Genomic DNA, 12,226 nt, shown 5'->3' with positions numbered 1-12,226 from the left:
TGCACAAAGTTGCCAAACATGTCCTAGAAGCCTGCAGGCTGCTTCTGAGCAGTGGAGTTTCCCACCCAGGTCAGAGTGAAGATGGTTATTTGATCACAGCCTGCAATACAAAGCAGGTTCCGCCTCACATTCACTTGTCAAGTCTGGAGTTCAAGTTGCTCGTTGGGAAACTGTAGTGTCCATCTTCTGATTAAAATCCTACAGTTTGACACATGGTAAGTGTCTTTAAAACAGACAACATAGAGGGAGCAAGTAAAGAAGCTATTATGGCAGTAAGCTCAAGCCCCAAGGCCAAAGGCATAAGGAAAACATCTTCTGTGAGAAACAAAACACCCTGGACTAGATAGAATTAACTGAACCAGTGTCTGCAGTGACTTTTAACTGAGGCATTCTCTTGGCATCTGAAGAGCAAGAGGAATCAGTAGGTATCTCAAATCTAATTGTGTGCAAACGTTTTTCATTCTGTGAACATGAATTAACTAAACTCATAGGTGCACCAGATGCCATATGTAACTTCAACATAGAACCAGTCTGTAGTCAGCTGGTTCCTAGTAAGCCAAAGTGACCCAGACAAAATCGCCATGGCAAAGCTATAGCTTACCAGGTATGACATCAAAGAATCATAGTTTCTAAAATCAATTATCTGTTCAAAGAACACTTTCTATTAGAAGTTCTGTGACATATATTGATTTGTGATGTGTTTTTCTCTCTTCTTCCTAGCTCATTTCTCATAGCTGTCCTGAGAGGATTGACCTTATCATCCCGTACTGCCACAGAGACTGAGACAGGTTAAACATATTCACACTTAAATTGTGCACTGTCTCTCACTTGTGAGTAAGCATCATGTTGTATCACAATATTTATCCTTGGGCAAGTGACCTTGCTCAAATCAGCTCCTAAACTGATACCTTTCATATGAAGCTTTCTGTCTTTTGTTTGTGACGTATTTTGTGAAGTATATTAAAACTTGTATAATGGGCACACTCTCTTGGCAGATACTTCCACGTTTAGCATACACTGATGACTGATGTTCAAATGAGGACTGCAGGATTCTGAAATGCCTTCTGAATCATTGAAAGCAGATCCAGGGAAACAGATGTGGCTCAAGCAGTTGGGGTCCTGTCTACCATATAGAAGATCCAGAATTCGATGCCCCGGGCCTCCTGGTACAATATGATTTTGTGTTCAGTATATTTTATTGTATGATACTTCTTAAGTGAACAATTCATCATTTTTATATTTGATGATTTCTTATAAGTGAAATATTCAAGTAGCCCAAACATTTCATTCTCTAAAATGTAGGGTAGTATATCTACAATGCAAGGTGCCTTCCTGTTATTCATGTCTTCTTTCCCACTCATCCACCATTCCATCCAATCCATCTATACAGCAGTGTTTTTTAAAGGGGGAGCTTCTGATCATTGGTAAAAACCACCCAGGATCCTCATCTCACATATGCAGTCATCTCCCAGCAGTGAATGGCTGGTGTACAACAGAAGGGAGGGAATAGGGAGAAAGGTTAAATATGGCTAGCTGGTTAGGAAATGTACATTTGGCATCACTGTAATTGTAAAAAAGAACATCCTCTTTGGGTATGAAATTTCCAGGCTTAATTTACAGTCCAAAGTGGTTTGTCTGGTGAGTGTTCTCTGAATAATTTCTTAATTATAAGATTCTGAGAAATTGGCTGAGTTGGTTGGTCTTTAGAAGTTCAATCACAAGCTCAATTATACTTTATGATTCTGATGTTTAAAAAATGTCTGTATGCTATATTCTTTCCCTCTACACGTATTGTTTTTTATGTAGACGATTTAACTCTAGCATTTATCTTTGGAGATTCAGTATTGAAAATAAAAGAACCAAAAAATAAAGTTAATTGCTTTTTTTCCTTCAAATTTCACTGTTCATTGATAAGAAAAAACTGACGAAATGACATTGATTGTGAAGAAACCAGGCCAAATGAATTAGTTCATGAGTTATTGCATTATGGACTCAGAAAGACTTTGCTGAATTAAAAAAAGGCCAACCACAACAGGTAAAATTTAATCAATCATTAAGATAAGCATTATGCATTCGGTTCTTTCTTAATGTGGTTTCAGTACTTGATTCACATTTAGCCTGAGATTAATACAAATTAATTTAGATTTCATCAAAGGATATTTTAGACATTCAATTTAAAACTTATTGAAATAAGTTTGGAATGGTGGTTGACTGCTTTAAAACAAGGACAGTCTGAAGGAGAGATCTATCCAAAGGAAACTTGTGAGTGTATTTTGTGGTCTAGCCAGCCCTAAATTATAAGCTCAACTCCCCCACCATCATCTAGATGATTCAAAAAAAGTTTTGTTACTAATCTGTAACATAGGGCCTCCCTCAGGAGTAGACAGAATTGGAGGCTTCTCCTATGTGGGATAAGGTCTATAGGCATCAAGGAATAACTCTAGATCAAACAACATCAACCACCATCACAGCAATAGTGGCAACGTTTCTCTCTCCTTGGTTACCAAAAACTGAAATGACAAAATTAAGTTAGTTCACTGTCCCTCGATAAAATCCAAATAGTCTTAGGAGATGGAAGTCCTTGAACATTATCAGTGTTCTATTTCACAGAAATGAGTTTATCTGATTTTTCTTCCTGAGAGGAAGAGGCATGGGGGTGAGCTCCAGGAAGCCCTAACTTCAAGTAAAACTTCAGAGGATGATGATTCACTAAAAATTTATCTTTCTCAGTGGAAAGAAACAGATGGGGTACCTATAGCTGGTCAAGATAATGGGCTCCCTGTAAGTTTGCCTTTTAAGTGTCAGATTTTTTAAACTTCAAGTTCCACTATGTCTAGAATCCTGAAGTGGGAGGCCAAAATAATATTTGCAAATTAAAAATAGAAAATGGAGTTTTGGTAATGGATAGTGGTGATGGTAGCACATACATTTAAATGTAATTAACAACACTGAAGAATATATTTGAATGTGGCTAAAAGGGGAAATTTTTAGGTTGCATATATGTTAATAGAATACAAATTTTAAAAACCAACAACATAGGACTGTACAATACAAACTGGAAAGCTTAATGTAAACCATGGACTAGAGTTACTTGTACATTTACAAAAGTCTTTCACCAATTGTAAGAAATGTACCACACTATTGCATGGTGTTAACCATGGGGGAAGGATGTATATGAGAACTCTATTTTCTACATGATTTTTCTGTAAACCTACAACTTCTAAAATAAAAATGTTTAAAAAAAAAAAGAAAAAATGAAGCAATGGAATGGCACTGGTGAGCATTACCAGCAGAACATGCAAACCAAGTAGACATTTAAGCCTAAAGGTCACATGCGCCTACTACACACCAGCGCTTTCCGTCCATCCTCACCATGGCTCCAGGAGGTAGGCATTATATTCCTCATAGCACAGCTGAAAAAACTGACACCCAGAGCAGAAGAATAACTAAATAATGAGCCTTATGTTACAAAGGGTTTCTTTTCCACTTTGAATGCTAGGGCACAGCTATGAGTCTGTTTCTGTAACTCTGAAGGACATCATGGCCTTAAAGTACACCTTCATCCCAACCTTTGACATTCTCTTCTAGTTGCATTTTCTGGTCCTGATTTTTTATTTCTTAAAAATGTTATTGCAGGGTGAATGATTTCACTTTAATTTGCCTCAAATTCTTTGAAGAATAATATTGGGTATAAGCAGCTTGCTGTTCTTCCTGCAACACCCTTTGTTGCCTTCTTGGCCTGGAAAACTTCTCATGATGCTTCCAGACCCAGCTTGCATGTCACTTATTTTCTGTATCTTCTCTTATATCACCTTCCACCCTTGTTCTCCTTTACTTCACAGGTAAGTAATTAATTATTAATTAAGGTATAATTAATTTTCCCATGGTGCTATTTTATTCTTCCATTACAGCATGTATCACGTCATATCATGAATATATGCCTCCATCAGCTGATCCTACAGGACTGTGGCTACTTGAAGGCTTTTCTCATCTTTTTATTTTAGAGGATTACAGTGCTTGAGTACCCATAGGTATTCATCTAGGGTTTGTCCAGTCAAGCGTTTGTCTTTCTCTAAACTAGTTCTAAATGATAGTTCATTCCCTTAGCCCTTGAAATATAGTATATTATGAATATATTATGGAATCAAACTAAATAATCAAGACCAGAAAGGATTAACAGGAAGACGGACAATACCATTTATGACATTTCTTGATCAGTTTCTTTCTCAAGTCTTATTCAGTACCATGCCACCAGGCTAAATGAAAGCATTACAAAACAGGTCGATTTTTAACCCAAATATTTAGTTGACAATATATAGCATGAATGTTTACATATTCCCTACCCACTTAAAAAGTCAGCAGAAATGCCAGGAAAACAGTCAAATTGAGATTAGGGTACAGCTAGGAATTTTTTAGGAGAGAGTTGACCTCCACTCTTTCGTGTGGTTTCTCAATGTAACGTGGTTCAGGTGACGGGGACAATTATAACCGCCCCACAACAGAAGCTGTCTTCCATTTTCTGCAGTTTTGAATTGGTTTGTATGCTTCCCAAATTTGTTTAACTGTCCTTGCTTTTTTCTTTGGTAAATAATCTTGGTACTTAAATGAAGTCTAGTAATGAAGAAGGTACTACTTAAGAATATGATGTATGTGAACTTCATAAAACTATGATTTATAATAGCTAAAGAATCTACTATCACTTCCTAGAAATAATAGCACATTTCTTTCCTTCTTATATAATGGTTCTAATCCATTTTGAATGTTTTGTTGTACTGTTTTCAAGCATAGTATATGATCTCTTCCCCGCTCTTCCTTGTGACTTAGGGAATGAATTTGTCTGTCAGCGGGCATTTCATAAATCCATGTGATTCAAGCATTTTGCCTGGCTTATGGTCACCCCACATAGTTTGTAATAATGCAAGAGAGCAAAGATAAGCGATTCATGGAAAATTTCAATCATGGTCTTGCTAATTAGAAACAGACTTGGACAATATTTCAAACAAGATGCCAGGATAGAAGGACCTCAACTATGCTAAGGGTTGGGGGTCACCTAGCAAATGAATAGACTCATAGTTCTACCTGACTTTTAAATGTAGGCTATAAAAATTGCTTCCCTTTTATAACAGTGCAGCACAGCTATACAGATGCACTATTAAAATTAGCATTATGACAAAAGGAAGAACCAGAGGGCAGAAGTCTTGGTTAATGAGCTTATTGCTATAACTAAAGGGAGATAAAGCACACACCCCTATATCTGAGTTTGCAGGGTTATTGCTAAAATATTTGATAGGTAGGCAACACTTAAAATTGTGAAGACATTAAGCAACTGGGTGAATGCACTGGAGATTTAAAATAGGTCTAGGGGGAGGTGTAGAGAAGCCAAGTCATATCTTTGAAAACAACTCCTTTTCTGTTTCAAACATTTTTCTTCACTTTGCTTCAATTTCTAAATGTCTCTTTGGCTCATTAAAAAATCTTTTTGATTCTACTTGATAAAGATTTCCTGGTTCTCTTTTAGTTTACTAGTCTTTTCTCCCAATGAGCAAAAAAATCAGGAAAATTGGCAAATGAATAGTGATGAGATAAAGAAGCAGAAAGAGAAGAAAATACAGAGCATTTCCATTAGGTGGGGTTCATGTTGACACAGACGCTTTGAGCTCTGTCTCTTAGTATATCAAGGGGCTGCTGGCTACAGCTGGGAGCGCTCCACTAACACAGGCAAGAATCTTGGGTCTAGGAAACTCTCCTGGATGGCTTATTTTCACTTTCTCTCCCTATGGTGGGTGTCAATTCATTAACAGAAAAATATTTTCTTTTTCTGACTGCAAAACTTGAATATACTCAATACCAAGAACTTGTAAAATATGGTACAGCACAAAGGAAATAAAAAAAACTAACCTCCTAAACAATTAGTCACATCATTTTAAAATTTGCCTATGTTGTATGTGTACACACATTACTTTTCATAAAAACAATATCATATTTAATACTTTTAGTCTGCTTTTCCACTTCAAGTTTAATGAAAATATTCCCATATGACAAGTCTTCTAAAGAATCGTTTTTCATGGCTGTGCGAAAATAGTGTCATTTATTTAACCACATCCATCCTATGGCTGGATATTCAAATTGTTTTCCTTTTTTTTTTTAAGTGAGCTACTGATCCGTTTAATAGATGAGAATGAAGAAAAACAAGAAAAGCGTTCCCCGCCTGTCATCCCAGATATTCTGGTGCTTCCCTGCGGTCCACAGACGGTGCCCGGGAGAAACTCCTCGGCAGCTCCCAGACTGCGGGGCAAGCTGGTGTGAACGCGCAGCGTGGCATGCCGGGAGGGCCCGGCTGGCAACCACACCGTTTATTCACACTTGGCCGCAAGACGATGGGGTGGTGGTGTGGGGGGGCCCTCCCCCGGGGACCCCCTAGGTTGGCACTGAGACGTAGTGGAGCACCACAAGGGGCAGCCCCCAAATCTTCCTCAGGGGCAAGTGAAAGCAGGGAGCAAGTCCAGCGTGTCAGAACCAAGGGAGGCGCTGCCCCCGCCATTTCTGCCCCCACGGCTGCTTCTCCAGGGACTGGGAGCCCTGGAGAGGGCCGGGGCTGGGGGTCAGCTGGCCCCTCTGACAAGAAGCCCCCGCCAGGGCTATCCTGGGAAGCTGAGCCCCTCGCCGTGACCCCGGGAGCAAACCTGAGCGAGGACCAAAAGCCTCTCTTCCCCGGGGCTTTGGTTTCTGGGCGGTGCCCCCTCGCCGGGGTGTGGCTGGCACTGAAACCCTGACGGAGTGAGCCCTGGGAGTCCCCAGAGGGCTCCGGAAGGTCACCCCCAGTGGGGGAGGCCTGGGGTCCCGAAGCGCATCGGGGGCACTGGTGGGCGGGCGCCAGTGCTGGGGACGTTCCGATGGGCGAGGGAATGGGAACGCCCTCGCAGGCCGGGGAGAGCCTAACCTGTCTGAGGAAAGCTTCCGGGAGCCCGCCGCCACCCTGGGCTCTGTCTTAGAAGCACCGGCTGGATGAAGGGCTCCAAGCGGGGTCTACCCGGGGCGGGGCGAGTTGCTGCTCCTCGGGGTAGCCGGGGGTGTCCGGAAGAGAGCCTGGAGTTTCACAGCCTCCCCCTTGGCCGTCCACGAGGCTTCCCAGATGGCACCCTCGGGTGGGGAACCAAACAGCGACTCATCACAGTAAGAGGGAGTGTGGCTGATCAATCTGTATTTGTTCTTCTTCCGGGGTGTGAGGGTTGGGGCGCTGCCCTTGTGGGGGTGGTTTCACAGCTCCTATTGGCCCCTGAACCCCACGATGCCCCCGTGCCTGCTCCCCTGCTTCTGTTGGCCTTCTCCACCCAGAGTGGGTCAAAGACTGGTGGGGAGGCGGGGGCGGGTCTCCACAGGGCTGCCAAACAGAGTCTCATCCACCGTCAATGCCCTGGCCTCGACCTGGCAGCCGCCCCTGTAGTGGTGCTGAAGGTGGAGGGTCTGCATCCCACTGACTGCAGCTCCATGGGGTCTTCATGCTGCCCAAGGTCCCAGGCGACAGTGGGTGTGCTCTGCCAGCCAGGCCCTGCCTCCAGGGCTCCCCAGTGCAAAGCTATCTGGGAGCACCGCCACATGGATTCCTCTCACTGCCCTGTGAGGCAGCGTCCATCAGTCCATTTCAGAGATGACAACATGCAAGGTGAAGTCATATGTGTGGGTCACGCCAGGGGCCGCCCGGCCCTAGCCTGTTTTCCATTTTTGCTCCTATAATAATGTTGTGATAAAGATCCTTGGGCATATATCTTTGTGCATGTGGAAACCCTTTCCCTGGCACGAATTCATAACAACCGTTGGATACCAGCATGTGCTTTTAGAGATTTCCCCCCAAATTAACTCAGTATAACCAAATTATATCTTCAGTTCATGCAAAATTAGTTTGGTTCCACAAATAAAATACTAAGTGTTTACTCCATGTAAGGTGCAAATACAGGAGAAAATTAGACAATTCTTGCTCCCAAGGAGTTCACGAACTGGGCAGAGGGTGAGGGCTGGGGTTAAGTAAGCAAACAACAGGAGTCAAGCATACTTCTTTTTGCTCTGCCTTCTCCAGTGTTGGTCCATTGCTGCAGGATGCATAATACTATGACTTTGATATGCTTTGCCAACCTGCCTTCTAGAAAGCTCCTAATGCTCCCACCAGCAGAAGAGAATGCCCAGTTCCCTAAGTGTCAGTTCAGTTTTAAAAATTTACTGAACTCAATTTGACTTTCAATTGGCCCCATCACTGAACGCCAGCTCTTCTCTCTTAAATTGTTAGTAATCAATTTGCTGGCTCAGTGTCTAGAACTGATGACACAAATGATGACAGAGATATCCTTTGTTAGAGAAGGAAGATAAACTATATACATTCTCCACAAATATCCTGTTCTAAGGTATATGAAACTTTCAAAATATTTAATATTTCTTGCCTACATTTTAATTTTGGAACAATCTGATAGAAAAAACCAGCAGTGTGACCAAAAGTATAATTTTCTTTTTAAAAAATATGGTTTGTTTTAATTGAGAAGGGGAGTGATTGATTTTCTAAAGATGCGGAGACTTAAGTCCTAAAACAATTTTGTAGACGTAATTTGACATCTTCAGGTTTTAAAATTTTTTATATTTTTGTACATGTCTTTGGTGCTAAAACTCTCAAAACCAAATCATTTCTCTGGATAATAAAGAATTTATGTCAGAATGATAAACTGTAAATTCTTAGTAAAGTAATATGCTACTGTGTGTTGTGTATTGTCCTAGATCTTTCATTTACATTATCTCAGGAAATTGCCTTTCATTCTCACAAGTTCCTTATGTGGTAAAGTTGTCATATTTAGAAAATAAAAAATAAAGGACTCAAAAATTTCAATTTCAAGTAAAGAACAAATAATTTTTAGTTTAAGTAGATTCCAAATATAGCATGTGGAATACTTATGCAAAAAAATTCATTGTTGATCTGAAATTCAAATTTAATTTCATATTTTATATTTTATCTGGCAACTCCAAGTAGGTATGGTGATCCACATTTTACTTTGGAAATGAAATGCCTGGAAAAGAAATCAAATGAAGGTGCTGCTGGTTTATCTTAAAAGATCTGAACCTCACAAAGTAAAGCATTAGCTCTCTTCCAACACTCAGTTTCAAAATCTTATGGCATATTTGGCCTGCTTCTTTGACTTCTACTTTGACTTAAGTTTTTTCCAAAAAGATACATTCTCTGTTCTCCATTTCTAAGCCAAGACACACATTAAACGGAGAAATAGCTATACAACTGGCATTGAAATATTAATTTATTTAAAGATTGATTTTCCTGGCCATAACCACTCACTCATATTTAATTTACAGAACTGCGGGTACACAATAAAAATACAAAGCCGACAGTGACGCGTGATACCCTCAAGTCAGATTATGAAATAGAGGCATTGCACCATGACAAGAAGGCAAAGATAGTCGAAGGGCAAGAGGCTAATCGGGATCAGAAAATCAGAAGTTCCCATTCATAAGGGAAAGGAACTTAGGCCCTGAATCAAGGAAGGAGAAAACGAGTATTGCTTCCCAGGCACAAGGGACAAAACTGTGACCTAACAGAGGTGAGGAGTTACTCCTAATTCAAGTGACTCGATACAGGAGGTGATATATGCACAGAAAGGACTCGAACACATCACAGCTCAGCCTTGTAGCCTCTTTAGGTAATTGCCAGGGAGAGAAACCTGGTTCGGAATGCTGCAAACCTGGATGGCCTAGGATGGGCTTGGGCAATCCTACCATTTCTTGGCTCTCCTCAGATGTACTTGTTCAAGTGATTTTGAACATGGCAGCAGGTCTTGCATTTTGGGCCCCTGGGTTGTGACGAGGGGAAAAGCAGTCCCACCCAGCACCTGATGCTTAGTGTGTGTGAGGAACACTGATAACTGGGCTGAAGAGGGATGGACAGCCCTGAAACTGTCAGCTTCCACAGCCAAGGCAGGGCCCACTGACTTTCCCAGGTCCCGGACTGTGGGGTGCCGCAGGGTTTTGGACACAATCATTTGTGAATTATCAGAAAGAATGGACAGGACTGTGATGAGGTGCATTGTCTGAGGTTTGTAAAGGGAGGGTTTTTATAATGACATGAATGGAATCAGGATGATCAGAAAAATCAATTCATTTGTGACAGCCAGGCTTGGTTTTTGAATGAATAGTAAGGCTTTTAGTTTCTTCAGTTCTAGTGTTACCCCATTATTTATACGTGTTATTTCAAGTGAACACATCATGCCAAGCATGCTGTCAGCATGCATTAACGCAATCATCCAGATGCTCTGCTTAAAGCCAGGCATGGAGGGGGAATAATAGAAGAGGAATTTCACTTTGTGCATCTCCCTGTCTAACTGCCAATTTCATTAATCATTTCATGATCAAACAGGATAAAAAGCAAAAAACTCAAATTAGCAGATAGTATTTAAATCAAATGCTTCTCAGCCCTCTCAGGCAAATGTTAATTCTCCATGCAACGATATGTACTTTCTATAATATCATTAATATCCAAAGAAGATATTAAGCTGGCTCTCCTACAAGCTTTGGGCAGTTTCACTTTGGAGTGACTACTGTGGAAAAGGTGGAGCTCACTCTAAGCAATGATGTTTTCTAGACACCTGGACTTGGAGGGTATGAATATAACATTGGTACAGGAGCGTGGTCTATGTACCACATCTGGCATTCCCGGCAGTAGTTACTAAATGAGTTTATTGAATTTGTTAATTAATAAAGTGTATCAACAGATATCCAGGCTTTTTTTTTTTAAGATTTTATTTATTTATTTCTCTTCCCCCACTCCCCCACCCCTGCCCATTGTTTGCGCTTGCTGTCTGCTGTGTCTGTTCATTGTATGCTTGTCTTCTTTTAGGAGGCACCGGGAACTGAATATGGGGCCTCCCATGTGGGAGGGAGGTGCCCAATCATTTGAGCCACATCTGCTTCCTGCTTATTGTGTCTCTCGTTGTGTCTCCTCATTGCATCATCTTGTTGTATACATCAGCTCACTATCTTGCTCCTCTTATCTAGGAGGCAGTGGGAACTGAACCTGAGACCTCTCATGTGAGTGGCAGTTTCCTAACTGCTTAGGCCGCATCCATTCCCCAGGCATATTTCTTTTGTTTTGGTTTCCTGTTCTTAAACAACAGAGATCTGGTGCAAGCATATACAATAAAGTCTGCTTTAAAGTAGAGATGTTTAGATCTGTTCTATCCACTTATTCATCAGTGTCTGCGTCATAAAAAGAACTGTGCAGGGGTGAGAAGAGACAGGCACAGACCCAAGATTCATGGAGCTTACAGTATAAGAGGGAGACTGACACTGATTCAATGACTATAGATTGCAACTGTGACAATCAACTGCAGAGGAGAGGCACTCTGAGGGAGGAGTCAGCTAGGTAAAGAGGTCTCAGCATGGGCAAAGACCCTAGGACATGAGGGAGCATCTTATGTCCCAGGGATGGAAGGAAGGCCCTGTGGCTAGTGCAGAAGAGGACAGTGGGAGAGGAAGGCAGACTACAGGTCCTGCAGTCCTTGCAGGAATTGGCCCTAATTGTTCAAGAAATGAGAAACCATCAAAATATCTTAATAATGGGGATGACAGTTTCAGATTTACATTTTGAAGATCATTCTGCATGCTGGACAGAGAACAGACTGGAAAGGGGCTGGAGCAGCTACAGGCAGTGAGGAGGTAGATCGACAGACTGTAATGGTAGATCCCATGGAAGTTCACAGAGGATCCCAGCTTTCTGCTTGCCATGCTGTGAGGATTGGGATGATTGCCACTAAGATAACGAACACTGGAAATGGACCAAGCACAGGGAGAGGAGAGTGAATTTAGTCTTAGAAAGGTTGTTCTTGGGCAACCCAGAGCAATCTATCTAGTAGGCAGTTGCATATATGGGTCTGAAGCCATAAAAGGACCACAGAAGCTTCAAGTGTCTAGGCCCAAGGTGTGTTGGAGAGGAAGGCGCATGTTTGCTGGATAGGGCTGGAGCTGGCAGAGCCAGGGGCTCTAAGCCAAACAACTGGATTCCAGCCCAGCTCTGCTACATGCAGCCTCAATGCCTTCATCTATTAAATAAGAAAGATGATGCAGGGGTGAGTCTGATCAAGATCACTAGATTGTATGAAAGCATGCTGTAAACTGTAGAGTCCCACACCTAGGATGAATAGAGCTCTATACTGACCACTGAGCAAATGTTGTCCTCCTATTC

The 12,226-nt window shown here is 41.6% G+C and overlaps 1 protein-coding gene and 1 pseudogene across 1 annotated transcript in view; both read right to left on the bottom strand.

The window, feature by feature from the left end:
* Positions 1-12,226, bottom strand: part of KCNB2 (potassium voltage-gated channel subfamily B member 2) — a 448,889-nt gene that overhangs the window by 252,992 nt on the left and 183,671 nt on the right. The window lies entirely within an intron of this gene.
* Positions 6,511-10,073, bottom strand: LOC139436458 (RBPJ-interacting and tubulin-associated protein 1-like; annotated as a pseudogene).

This window comes from Dasypus novemcinctus, chromosome 14 (assembly GCF_030445035.2).
Source record: "Dasypus novemcinctus isolate mDasNov1 chromosome 14, mDasNov1.1.hap2, whole genome shotgun sequence".
In the NCBI taxonomy this organism is placed as follows: domain Eukaryota; kingdom Metazoa; phylum Chordata; class Mammalia; order Cingulata; family Dasypodidae; genus Dasypus; species Dasypus novemcinctus.
Note: the sequence above shows the minus strand (reverse complement) of the source record. Positions and strands in the feature narration are given on the sequence as shown.